The sequence below is a fragment of the Ictidomys tridecemlineatus genome, chromosome X, assembly GCF_052094955.1.
Source record: "Ictidomys tridecemlineatus isolate mIctTri1 chromosome X, mIctTri1.hap1, whole genome shotgun sequence".
Taxonomy (NCBI): domain Eukaryota; kingdom Metazoa; phylum Chordata; class Mammalia; order Rodentia; family Sciuridae; genus Ictidomys; species Ictidomys tridecemlineatus.
Genome location: NC_135493.1, coordinates 68,852,669 through 68,867,371, shown reverse-complemented (window position 1 = coordinate 68,867,371; position 14,703 = coordinate 68,852,669). Strand labels below are relative to the sequence as shown.

General features: G+C 35.4%; 1 protein-coding gene across 5 annotated transcripts in view; it reads left to right on the top strand.

Moving 5' to 3' along the window:
- The window catches only part of Zc4h2 (zinc finger C4H2-type containing), a 73,279-nt gene that overhangs the window by 46,598 nt on the left and 11,978 nt on the right, over window positions 1-14,703 (top strand). Inside the window, exon 1 of one of the 5 annotated variants that reach the window (XM_040282379.2) lies at window positions 810-832. The exons of the other annotated variants lie outside the window; for them this stretch is intronic. The gene's annotated coding sequence lies outside the window, so the exon portion shown is untranslated. Of the gene's footprint in view, window positions 1-809; window positions 833-14,703 lie in introns of those variants that run through there. 5 annotated transcript variants of the gene reach the window in all.

Here is a 14,703-nt window from a genome sequence, read left to right as displayed (position 1 = left end):
GTGCACCACTGCTCCTTGCTGAAAAGGGTTTTAAAATATAGATCATAAAAAATGTTGCAATGTACAACATACTTGAAATAAATGATAAAAAAGAAAATTACAACAAATATGTAGAAAGTCTCAACAACAAGAAAATAAAATAAAGAAGCAGCAAAAAATATTAGAATTGAAAAATATAACAAGGCTCTAAAAACTCAATGGGTGGTCTCCATAGCAAGGTGGAGAAGAGAGGAAAAATATTACCTTAAACATGAAACAATAGAAGTGTCTGCAAGACTATCACAGAAACTTTAACATTGATACCAACAGATTCCTAATAGGAAAGGAGAAAAGAAACAGGATTGGTAAAGAACTTGAAGAAAAATGGCTAAAATTTCCAAAACTGTATGAAATGACTTACAAATTCACAAAGGGGATTAAACACAAATAGAATCAACAAAAAGAAATCCATTCTAAGATGTGCTGTAACCAACCTTCTGAAAAAGAAGAAAAAGGAAAAACTCTTGAAGGGAAGGCAGTCTTAAGAGAACCAATACCTTACCTATACCTACAAGAAAAAAAAAATAGAATGACAGATTTCTGATCAGAAACTGATAAGATCCTAGCAGCAAGTAGCATATTTTTCAAGTGTTGAAGAAAAAGAAATGTTAACCCAGAACTTTATGACCAGTGATAATATTTTTTGAATGAAGGCATAATCAAGACATTCTCAGATGAAGGACAATTGGGGGAATTTATCAGCAGATCTATCCTGAAAATGGACAAAAGTTTGCAAAACAGAAAAAAGAAGGAGCCAAGGAAGGAAGAACAAATGCTGTAAGCAAAAACATAGGTAAATATGGCATAATTCCCTTTTTCTTTTCAAATTTCTTGATAATTTTTATGATTGAAGGGTAATTAAAAATTATCTAATGGGATTTCATGTATGTAGATGAAATATGTATGACATTTATAAATGGATGCATGAAAAGAAAGAAAAAGGAGAAAAGCTTTCTGTACTTAACTAAGGCTGATAAAATGATGATGTCAGAAGATGGTGATAAATTTTGTGTATATAATGTAGTACTGAGATCATAACACTAAAAACCTATATAAAAAGATGAAAATAAAAACATTAAATAAATCTTTGGGGCTGGGGATGTGGCTCAAGCAGTAGTGCCCTCGCCTGGCATGTGTGGGGCACTGGGTTCGATCCTCAGCACCACATAAAAATAAAATAAAAAAAGATCTTGTGTCCACCGAAAACTAAAAATAAATATTAAAAAACTCTCTTCTCTCTCTCTCTCTCTCTCTCTCTCTCTCTCTCTCTCTCTCTCTCTCTTTCTCTCTTTCTCTCTCTTCTCTCTCTCTCTTTTAAAAAAATAAATCTTAATGGGATTCTGAAAAAATGTAATTTACTGAAGGAAGGCAGAAGAAAGGAAACTGAGAAACAAAGAAGAGAGAAAACAATAGAAAAATAAAAAGGCAGATTTAGTTTAACATCTCAATAATTATGGTAAATAAAAATAATGTAAATAGACCAATTAGAGATTGGCAGAGAGGATTTAAGAAAAACATAATTAATTTTATGATGTCATTTAACCAACTCACTTAAAAAATAACGATATAAGTAGCTGAGATTAAAAGTATGGGAAAAGATACCATGAAAGAATTAATCAAAAGAAAGCAAAAGTGGCTTACTTATTATCAAAGAAAACAGATACTAGAGTAAAAAAAAAAATCCCAGAGAGAGGTAGGGACACTGCATAATGAAAAAGGGTTAATCAACCAAGGAGATATGATTCCAAAAATTATATGTTTCAAAAATGACTTAAAATAAATTGTTTTGGCAATTTGACAGTAATATACAGCATTTAAATCCCTTGGTTTATGAATTTAGAATGCAGAAAGTATTACAAATATACACTTGATGTCCATAGACAAACACATATGAGAGGCAGAAGGAAACAGCAAAGGAAGCAGCCAGAAAGAACTAGGAAAAGGAACAAACATTTGCTGAGAATGTACTATTTTAAAAGCTCATTTAATCTTCATCCTTCCCAATGGAAATCTGTGCTGAGAATTATTATTCCAATTTTATAGACAAGGAACTGAGATTTACAAGAAGTTAGGTGACACAGCTATGGAAAAAAGTGTATCCTATTCACATGGCACACATTTTAATGACATTTAATACTCTTACAAATGCTGATAATCTGATTACTCGTGGCTCATGGTTCTTCAACTGCTCTAAATTATAATTACCATTATCCCAGATTTCTTAATTTATAAGCAAAGCAGCCTGTTTCTGTTAAAAATGGAATATTCTTGGGGCTGAAGCAGTGATAATGATGGCATCACCACCTAAGGAATTCAAGCTCAGAGCCTTTCCACACACAGAGACGCAGAAACATACCCAGAACTCACACACACCAATGGCAGAATTTGCATTAGGAACAACCTCAGGAATGGATTCTTTCATCTAAGCCCATTCCCTGCTCCTGCTCTGACCATGTGCCAAGCCTAGCACAATCCTACTCCAACACTGTTCTTCAGACCTCAGGCCTTCTCCATCTATTCCTTGGGCTTTTAAGTGGTAAGGAAGGAGCATGTGGATATATGGAAAAGGAAAAACAAGAATTGAAGAAATAGAAGGTGGAATAAAAAGAGGGAAAATTCCCATTGTTCACAGTGTCTTTTTTAAAATATAGGCCATTGCACATGGTTAGCTTTAAATCAAATTAAGTCAGTTGCTTATTCTATTATTGAACTTTAGTTTTAAAAATAAGATGGAGATTATCAACATTACATAAGAGTTGGTAGGCATACAAATGGGAAAGATTTTGTTACAGTTTCATGTGTGTGTTTGTGTGTGAGGTAATGATGTGAACTTCATTTCTCACTTAGGTCATTTCTTAGTCTTTATCTGTTGGACAAACATTTGTCCATCAACTTTACCATGGCACTCAAGACTCTGCCCCACAAATCACATCTAGATTCTTCATTTCCACTTATATGCTACTAATCCTTTCCTTCACTCTGTTCTTTAGCCATGGAGAAGTTCCTAATTCATAACTTCCATTCCTCTAGGGTTCTTCCTGTGTAGATGCCTCATTCCACATTGTAAATCTGTAAATCCTACTCATATTTCTGTAAATCCTACTCACATTTCAAGAAATTCCCAGAGGAAATGCCACTTCTCTCAAACTTTCTCAAAGTCCCCAGAGCAAATGAATCAGGCTCCCCCCAGCCCTGCATGCTCTATGGGAATATTTATTCTAGCACTCACATTAACCCGTCTTACTTTACAGTTTTGTCATGTGTCTCAGTCCTTTCCACCCTTCCTTCCTCCCTTTATCCTTTCCTCCCTTCTGTCCTCCTTTTTCCTCCTCAGCCAGCACTCTGGCAGGCTCAGCAGGCTCCTCTGAGAGTGGGCTTCAGAAGTGACACTGGGGCTGTGCCTAGTCAGGAGCAAGGCACAGGCCAGCTGGGAGCTCTGGGACTTGGGGATGGGTAAGTTAAGCCAAACAATGCTGATCTCAGCAGAAAGCACGGAAAGGAGTGAGCATTGGTGTTGAGCTGTATAAAATCTTCAAGTGGACTACATTATGAAACCTGTTTTCCCACAGCAGCGGTTTTCTCAGATGAGCAAATAAATATTAACTGAAAGAACACTTGTTCCTTAAGCAATGATCTCACATTCCTGGAGGCAGCAGGATAGGCTGACTCTTTATTCACACAGTGGCATTTACAGAGCACTTATCCTGGGCCAACACAGGGCTATGCTATTCTGTGGAGTTTTGCCACTTTGGATGAATAGCACCTGATCTGAACGATCCTCCCAAAACTTCAACAGATCTGATCTATCCCTAGTTCCAGACTCACATATTCCACTGCCCAGTTAACCTAGCACACTGCATGTGACACTGGTATCTCCAACAGGCCCAACAGAATTCTCAACTCCAGACCAATCATTAGCACAGTGGGATCAAACTTGATCATGATTCAAGTTATACCTGGAGGGCCTTTAAATTATAGATTACTGGGCCCCATCCCCAGGGTCTCTGGTTCAGCAACTCCGGGGTGGGGTCTGAGAATTCACATTTCTAATAAGATCCTAGGCAATGCTACTGGTGCTGCTGCAGCAACCATCCTTGGAAACCACTGCATTCATAAGGCCTGGTGAGTTGTACCTCCACAATATAATCTGGATCTGTCCACTTCTCACCATGTCCTTTACTCATCAGTATACACAGGAAACTCTCCATCCCCTTCCACTAGCCAGTGTCTATTCACTGATCATTCCTTATCAAATGCTGTAAGTCCCAGCTCTGCTGCCCTGCTTTTTGAGTGAGCATTGGTACTGAGTCACCTATGAAGCTGGGTCATAGGTGAGCCTGCCAAGTTTGTCCCAGGAATGATGATCCATATCCCTAGCCCCTCTTCTTTCCTCCTCTATGATAGCCAGCAAGGAGTCATTGGGAAGAAAATAACCAGGAGAATGTTTTTGTCTTGGCCAGTGCTCGGAGAGGCAGTGGCCTAGAAGCTCAGGAATCCCATTTCAAGGTTCAACACAGTTCCATGATGTGTCCTATTTCACCCTAAAATGTGTGGCTGAACTAGCATAAGAATTCACCCTGTTGGCTTGTTTTCATTGACTTTAAATCTATCATATGATGAAAATCCTAGGTGTGATGGAAGGTGATCAGGCTCATAACACTGTGTCTTTTACTTCTTAAATTTTTAGTCTTAGGTAAGTCACTTTATTCCTTTCAATCTCAAATCCTTAATCTTTACAAATGAAGTTGACCATACTGCTTGTATTGGTATGATGAGAATTAAATTTCTTAGCCTATAAAGTGCCAGCACAGTTGCTAGAACATATTAGGCTCCACAAATATAATAGGCATTATTATTAAGTGTTTTTATCAAATTATCTAGCCTTTCTGAAGACTAGATTCCTTTTCAGTTCCTAGCACTAATGGCTTCTTAATAAATTCTAACAAAATAAATGAAATCTTCCCAAACATTTACTTCTCTCTTTCAGACCTACTTGTCTTCCTTCTCTGCAGCTATTGATGTTGTAATCAGTTCTCTATTTTTACCATCTATTTGTTCTCACTTATTATCATTCCAAATGTAATTAATTGTTCCTGTCCACTTATGGCCAAAACAATGTGATAAGTGATATGGAGGTTCAAAAGAGAAAGATGGCATGCTGCCAGTCTTTAAAAGTTTCTTGTGTATATAATTATCTTCATTTCAAATTGCAGAGGACCCTGAGGATGGTGGCTCTGTAGCTTTTGATAGTTCCTTTCCCATTTCTGGACTTTGTTCATTATCTCTAGTATGAAGAGGATTTATTTAATTTGTTTCTTTGAAATAATGTTGTGAGAAGCCCCATGGGTTCCAGGGAGATTCATCTTAGACCACTCTGGTAGAATCAGGTGGGGGTGAACTTGAAGTGAGTATAATGACTCTGGGGGTCTCATTTCTACTTCATCCATAATAGTTTTGATTTGTATGTACTATTTATATATTTGTCCTCAATTATTTATTTGAAGCAAGGGGTCTTCTCATCATGAATGCACAGGAACCAGAACAGTGCTTGCTTTATACAGTGTTTGTCTGCTTGAGTGATGAAAGTTATAAAGGAATTGAAACTAGTATTTGTGTGTATATAAGGAGAAGATGGCATGAAGCTCTCTCTGTAAATCTGAGAATCACAACACTTTGATTCAGATTTAATCATTGCTCAAACTGCCCAGTTGCTTGTCAGAGTAGGGAAGTTTGAGCATAAAATACTATGTTGAAAGAGCATAGGAAATGCAAAGAACCTCAAGGGAAATATTCTCTCTTTGTTTCTTTTTTTCTTTACATTCTCTCTGTGTTTCTTTTTCTTTCTCTCTTTTTCCTTTTTCTTCTTTCTGTTCCTTGTGTGTATCTCCTTCAGCAGATTTTAGAATTTGTTTGTTTCTTCTATACATGCCTTTTGAACAAATCACTTATTTCCTGAAAAACATGAACAGAACAGAAAGAGATTAGATTTTGTGTTCATAAGTAGTTGTGGGTTTAACTTTGCATGCAGGACAAAGCCACTGTGGGTGTTTATTGAGTCATAATTTACAAATCACAGAAACTATCAATTTTAAATATCCAATTTAATGATTTTTTTGTAAATGTAAAGAACTGAGAAGTCATTCCTAAAATACAGTTTTAGAACATTTCTATTAGTGCTAACTGAGCTCCTTTTGCCTGTGGTTATGGTTCAGTGTTACAGCACTGGCCTAGCATGTCTGAGACTCTGAGTTCTATCCCTAGTACTACAAACAAGGTAGCAAGGAAAGAGACCTCTTTTGTCTAGCTTCTGAACCCCAGGAAACAAATAATGTATTCATGTATATATGGGTTTGTCTTTTGTTTTTTTTTTTTTTGGATCCAAATTTTTTTTTTATTCACGTGATTTAAATGGTTTAATTTAAATTGGGTAAACAACTGTTGAGGATTGTTTTACTATGTGAACAAAAAAGGAGGTCAACAGATCTGTTTGTTTACTTTCACCTTTCCTTTTCATTATATTTAATTATTCTCTTCAATATAATGTAAATTGTTTTTTTTTAATTTTTTTTTATTGGTTGTTCACAACATTACAAAGCTCTTGACATATCATATTTCATACATTAGATTAAAGTGGGTTATGAACTCCCAATTTTACCCCAAATGCAGATTGCAGAATCACGTCGGTTATATATCCACAATTTTACATAATGCCCAATTAGTAATTGTTGTATTCTGCTACCTTTCCTATCCCCTACTATCCCCCCTCCCCTCCCCTCCCATCTTCTCTCTCTACCCCATCTACTGTAATTCATTACTCTCCTTGTTTATTTTCCCATTCCCCTCACAACCTCTTATATGTAATTTTGTATAGCAATGAGGGTCTCCCTTCATTTCCATGCAATTTCGCTTTTCTCTCCCTTTCCCTCCCATCTCATGACTCTGTTAAATGTTAGTCTTTTCTTCCTGCTCTTCCTCCTTGCTCTGTTCATAGTTGCTCTCATTATATCAAAGGAGACATTTGGTATTTGTTTTTTAGGGATTGACTAGCTTCACTAAGCATAATCTGCTCTAGTGCCATCCATTTCCCTGCAAATTCTATGATTCTGTCATTTTTTATTGCTGCATAGTACTCCATTGTGTATAGATGCCACATTTTTTTTATCCATTCATCTATTGAAGGGCATCTGGGTTGGTTCCACAGTCTAGCTATTGTGAATTGTGCTGCTATGAACATCGATATGGCAGCATCCCTGTAGCATGCTCTTTTAAGGTCTTCAGGGAGTAGTCCGAGAAGGGCAATAGCAGGGTCAAATGGTGGTTCCATTCCCAGCTTTCCCAGGAATCTCCAAACTGCTTTCCAAATTGGCCGCACCAATTTGCAGTCCCACCAGCAATGTACAAGAGTACCCTTTTCTCCACATCCTTGCCAGCACTTGTTGTTGTTTGACTTCATAGTGGCTGCCAATCTTACTGGAGTGAGATGGTATCTTAGGGTGGTTTTGATTTGCATTTCTCTGACTGCTAGAGATGGTGAGCATTTTTTCATGTACTTGTTGATTGATTGTATGTCCTCCTCTGAGAAGTGTCTGTTCAGATCCTTGGCCCATTTGTTGATTGGGTTATTTGTTATCTTATTGTCTAATTTTTTGAGTTCTTTGTATACTCTGGATATTAGGGCTCTATCTGAAGTGTGAGGAGTAAAAATTTGTTCCCAGGATGTAGGCTCCCTATTTACCTCTCTTATTGTTTCTCTTGCTGAGAAAAAAATTTTTAGTTTAAGTAAGTCCCATTTGTTGATTCTTGTTATTAACTCTTGTGCTATGGGTGTCCTATTAAGGAATTTGGAGCCCGACCCCACAATATGTAGATCGGAGCCAACTTTTTCTTCTATCAGACGCAGAGTCTCTGATTTGATATCAAGCTCCTTGATCCATTTAGAGTTGACTTTTGTGCATGGCGAGAGGAAGGGATTCAGTTTCATTTTTTTGCATATGGATTTCCAGTTTTCTCAACACCATTTGTTGAAGATGCTATCCTTCCTCCATTGCATGCTTTTAGCCCCTTTATCAAATATAAGATAGTTGTAACTTTGTGGATTAGTCTCTGTGTCCTCTATTCTATACCATTGGTCCACTCGCCTGTTTTGGTACCAGTACCATGCTGTTTTTGTCACTATTGCTCTGTAATATAGTTTGAAATCTGGTATCGCTATTGGGTTTGTCTTTTGTGAACATTGCAGAGCTAAGTTTCACAAATGTGATCATTTGCTCCTCCCTTCAATCACATAAAATATATAGTTTTTGAGATTTATCCACATTACAGCACATATCAGTAAACTTTTCCTTTTTATTTAGTGACTATAATCTCAATGCATGAATATACTATATTCTGGTTTTTTACTTACCAGTTGATGAACATTTATTTCCACCTTTTTTGGCCTTTATGAATAATGTTACTGTGAACATATGTATACAAACCTCTTGTGGAAACATGTTTTCATTTCTCCTATTTATATTTCCAGGAGTAAAATTTCTGTTTCATATGACAATTGCATCTATAACTTTTTAATATTCATTTTCATTTTTTTGGTTCTTTTTAATTATACATGACAGTTGAGTCCATTTTGATATAATTATATAATCATGGAATATATCTTTCTTATTCTAATTTGTACCCCTAGTACCTCTTCTTCCCCTTCTCTTTACTTAACCCCTGTTCCCTTCTTTCTGTCAATCTTTCTGCCATTTACTCATAGTTATTTTTATTTATTTTTTTAAATGATTTCCTGTGGATATACATGATGGTGATATTCACTGTGGTGTATTCATATATGTACATATATGAATATCAGATTCATTCCATTGTCTTTCCTTTTCTTATCCTCCCTCCTTTCTCTTCATTCTCCTTTAAGATTCCTAAAAAGGTCTTTTCCAAACTGATTGTCCCAACTTTCATCTCCAAAAGCAGTATATAAGGTTTCCAGTTACTCTGTATTCTCAACAATATGTTTTATTATGTCTAATGAAGACATTATAGCAGGGCTTGGTAATCCTAGCTACCTGGAAGGCTGAGGCAGGAGCATTTCAAGTTTGAGGCCAGGCTCACCAACTCAGTAGTTTCCTAAGCAAGTGAAAAAGAACCTCTGTCAGAATAAAAAAAAAAAAAATTAAATGGCTAGGGTTGTTTCTCAGTGGTTCAGGTCCCTGAGTGCAATTCCTAGTACAAGAAAAAATTAAGAAGGAGGAGGAGGAGGAGGGGTTGGGGAGGGAGAGGGAGAGGGAGGGAAGAAGGAGGAGGAGGGGGAGGGGGAGAAGGAGAAGGGGGAGGAGAAGGAGGAAGAAGGAGGAGGAGGAGGCATTATAGCCATTCTAAATTTCTAATGATATGAAGTAGTATCTCATTGTAGTTTTTTGTTTTGTTTTTATTTTTTATTTTTGTCAATGGACATTTATTTTATTTGTTTATATGTGGTGCTGAGAATTGAACCCAGTGCCTCACACATGTCAGGCAAGTACTCTACCACTGGGCCACAACCCCAGCCTCATTGTAGTTTTAACTTGCCTTTTTCTAATGGCTCATTGTTTTTTTAGTTTCTCTTTATGAGTTTATTTGCCACTTCTCAGAAGAATTGTGTATATTAAAAACTTTTGCCCATTTTTCAGTAGAATTATTTCTTTACTGATTGTGAGTTTTGAGTATTTTTTATATTTTATGGATACAGGTCCCTCATCAGTCATTTGCTTTGGAAAGATATTCTCCGAAACCTTGACTTGACTTTTCATTTGCTTAACAGTATCTTTTGAATTGTTGAAGGTTTTAATGTTAGAAAATAAATCTAATTCTTTAATATTTCACCTTTGAATTATTATGTGCCATATAAAATGGTTCTTTGCCTAACCCTTAGTCACATTTTCCCCTATGTTTTCTTCTTGAAAATTCCACACTAAGATTGGTCTGTCTCTCTCTCTCTCTCTCTCTCTCTCTCTCTCTCTCTCTCTGTGTGTGTGTGTGTGTGTGTGTGTGTGAATGCACACACACTTTGAAGTGCTTTAAAGTATTTTTTTCATAAACATGTTTAGTTGTTTCAGGACTATTTGTTCAAAAGACTATCCCTTTCTCTACAGAATTGCCTTTGTACTGTTGTCAAAAATCAGTCATCTACATATATGTGGGGTTATTTCTCAATTATTTGTATTCTCCATTGATCTACTTGTCAGTCTTTCTTGCCAATACTTAGCTGTTTTGATTACTGTTCCTTAAGAATGATTCCTGAATTCAGATAGTAAATACTTTCCAACTTTGTTACAATTTTTAAGTGTTAATTTTGGTTATTTTAGGCCCTTTGTATTACTGTATGAATTTTAGAATCTACTTATCAACTTCTGTAGAAAATATACTGTGATTTTAATAGGATTTCATTGTATCTATATAATAATATGTTGAATTTTGTCAGTGTGAAACCAAATAGGGTCCCATTTCTATTCCAGCATCTAATCCAAGTTACCACATTACATTTTTGTGAATCCATTTTTATATCTTTTTTGGCTTATTGTATTTTAGTTGTTGCTTTATGTTTTATAGTATGTGTACTTATCCTAGTTTACCTGCAACTGAGCTTATTCTACTGTAAATTCAGTGTAAGAAACTCAGCAACAGGGCTGGGGTTGTGGCTCAGCGGTAGAGCACTTCCCTCGCAGGGGCGGGACCCGGGTTCGATCCTCAGCACCACATAAAGATAAAGGCATTGTGTTGTGTCCATCTACACCTAAAAAATAAACATTCTTTTTAAAAAAGAAACTCAACAACATTAAAACATATTTTTCCCATTCTGAAATCATGCAGATTGTTGCACTTTCTTGTTTAAACACTTAATTGTCATTTTTTGCAGTTTTATCATATTTTCTCTGAAGTAACCATTTTCATTGTTCTTTGTTCTTTTGAATAAATAACATTTTCCCCTCTGCTATAATTTTGCTTTTGCTTGAAGGACTTCCTTTAACATTTCTTCAAGTCCAACAATTTGCTGATGATGTAGCATTTTAGCCTTTCTGCATCTGAAAGGTTCTCATTTTACCATTGCTTTTCAAATTTATTTTCACTGGAAAAAATAATTTTATATTGTCAGGGACTGTGTAAATAGAAATGATACTGGGAAAAATTGGTATCCATATGTAGATGAATGAAACTAGATCCCTATCTCTCACCCTGCACAAAAGCCAACTCAGTGGATCAGAAAACTTAAAATTATTAGACCAGAAACCTTGCACTGCTAGAAGAAAGGAGGTTCAACACACCAACATATTGGTGCAGGTACAAACTTCCTTAACAAGACTCCTAAAGCACAAGAAATAAAATCTAGTATCAACCAGTGGACTGCATCAAATTAAAAAGTTTCTGCACATAAAAGTAAACAATTAAGCACATAAAAAGAGAGCCTGCAGAATGGGAGAAAATCTTTTCCAGCTGCTCTTCAATAGGGGGTTAATATCCAGAATATATAAAGAACTTACAAACTTAACACCAAAAGAACAAATAACCTAATTAATAAATAAGCAAGAAACTGAAAAGACACTTCTCAAAAGAAGAAACACAAATGGGCAACACATATATAAAAAAGTGTTCAACATCCCTAGCAATCAGGGAAATGTAAATCAAAACTACATTGAGATGTTTCCAGTAAGAATGGTACTTATCAATAATACAAATAATAATAGATGCTGTCAAGGATGCAGAGAAAAGGTACACTTGTACATTGTTGGTACGACTACAAATTAGTACAACCACTTTGGAAAGCAGTATGGAGATTCCTCAAAAGACTAGGAATGAAACCACCATGTGAGCTAGCTCTCCAACTCCTATTTATCCAAAAGAAGTAAAATAAGCCTGTGATACATTCACATTGGTATTTATAGCAGTGTAACTCATAATAGCCAAGTTATGGGAACAAACTAGGTGCCATTCAAAAGATGAATGGATAAATAAAATGTGATTTTATACCTAATGGAGATATATTCAGCCATAAAGAAAAAATGAATTATGGCATTTGCAGGTAAATGGATAGAACTGGAGAATATCATGCTAAGTAAAATAAGCCAAACTCAGTCAAGGGTTGAATGTTTATTCTCATGTAGAAGCTAGACCAAAATAAGGGAAAAAAAGAAGGTGTGGGAATCTATGAAAATAGAAGGGGAATGAGTATAGCAGAGGAAAGAGATTGAAGAGGAAGCAGAGGAGATGGAAAGAGAGGATCTTTGGAATGAATTTGAGCAAACTATGATATATACATATATGAATATTTCACAGTGAATTTCACATTTATGTATGTCTATAAAGAACTAATTTTTAAAAAGTATAAATGAGTAGAAGAAAGTCCAGTACAGTAGAAGGGGGAGAGGGGGGGAAGTAGGAAGTAGTAGGGACTGAAGTGGAGCAGATTATATTCTATGCATGTATGATATGTCAGAATGAACCCCATTATTATGTATAACTATAATATACCATTGTCATGTTGCTTCAATCATTCTTTTTTCCTCTGTATTTGATATGCTTTTTTTTCTTCTTCTGGCTTATTTTAAGTCTTATTCTTTGTCACTGGTTTAAGTGATTTGATTGTTATATAAGTTTGTGTAGTTTTTTAAATGTTTCCCATGCTTGCCACTTATTGAACTTATTTTATCAAATTCTGAACATTTTTGCAATTAATTTTTCATATATATGGAGGCCTCCTTCCTGATCTGCATTTACCTATATACATTTTATTTTATCTTTATTTTATTTTATTTTGGTAAAAGCACTGGATATGAGATCTGCCTCTTAACTAATATTTATATTTGGTGAATTAAGGAATAGATGAATATATACTATAGACACATTATTCAAAGAAAACAAAGTGGGAATATATACTGATACAAGGTAAAGTAACCTTCATATAAAAGAAAATTATTAGGTAGAGAGAGGGACATTACATAATAACAAAAGTGGCAATCCTCCAAGAAGACACATCAATCCTAAATATGCATATATCAAACAACAGGTCTGTAAACTATGTGAATTAAAGGTTGATAGAACTTATTTTAGTCAGCTTTGCATCAAAGTGATCAAAATACCCAATAAGAAAAACTTAGTGGGGGGAAATGTTTATTTTGGTAGTTCCAGAGTTCCAATCCATGGTGGGCCAATTCCATTGCTCTGAGCCTAAAGTGGGGCAGCACATCTTGGCAGAAGGGCTTGGTGGAGGACTTCTCCTTTAATGGCAGTGAGTAAGGAGAGAGAAAAGGAGGACATGGCCTCAGGGAAGATGGACCCTTCCTGGGCACACTGCCACTTATTCCAGCCACACCCTACCGGCCTAACAGCCTAACTTTACCATTCAGTAAGTCTTGTCAAACTAGGATAGCCTAATTAGGTCACAGCTCTCATAATTCAATCATTTTACTTCTGAATATTTCTGCACTACCATAGGATCTTTGGTGGGGGGGAACCTCATATCCAAACCATCAAAGAACTAAAGGAAGAATTAGATATACAATTATAGTTGGAGTCTTCTACACACCTCTATCAACATTTGATAGAACTGCCAGAAACCAGCGATAATATGGAACTCCAAATCACCATCAACCAACAGGATCTAATTGACATTTGTAGAACACTTCACTTAACCACAATAGAATGCATATTCTTTTTAAATGCCCATATACAATACACCAAAATAGATCATAGCTTGGGATATAAAACCTAACAAACTTAATAGAATTGAAATATAGGATGTTCTCTGACATTAATGAAATCAAACTAGAATCCAATAAATCATAGAAAAATACCAGGAAAGTTGACATGCATTTGGATTCTAAGCCACATACATCGAAATAATTTACATTACAAAGACAAAGACTCAGGAAAAATAAAAACACTTGGAACTGAGTGAAACTGAAAATACATCAAAATTTGTGGGATACAGCAAAAACATTAGGGAAAGGGAAGTTTGTAATACCAAATGCTTACATTAGAACAGAGGAAATTCCTTAAATTGATAATCTAAGCTCCCACCTCTACAGACTGAAAAAGAAGAGAAAAATAAGACCAAGGCAAGCAGAAAAAAGTACATAAAGAATCAAAATCAATGAAATTGAAAACAGAAAAATAAAAGAAATCAATGAAACAAAATCTGAAAAATCCAAAAACCTGTTGCAACACTAACAAAGAAAAAAGAAGATATAAATTTTTGATATCAAGAATGAAGCAGAGGGTTATCCATACAGATCCCACAGACAACAAATGATAACAACTATGAACAGCTGTGTATATGTAAATTGCATAACATATATAATTTGAATCAATTCTTAAAAACACAAGCTATCACTATTAACCTCCCATGAAATACAGGCATACCTTAGTGATATTGTGGTTTCAGTTCCAGACCATTATAATAAAACAAATCTCAAGATAGAGTCACAAATATTTTGGTTTCTGAGTGAATATAAAAATGACATTTACTCTATAATGTAGTCTATCAAGTATACAATAATACTGTGCCTACAGAAACAATGTATGTGACTTAGTTAAAATTACTTTATTAGTAAAAATACTAATTATAATCTAAGCCTTCATTGAATAGTAATCTCTGCTGGTTATCTCAATGCTAATGGTTGCTAACTTTTCAGGATG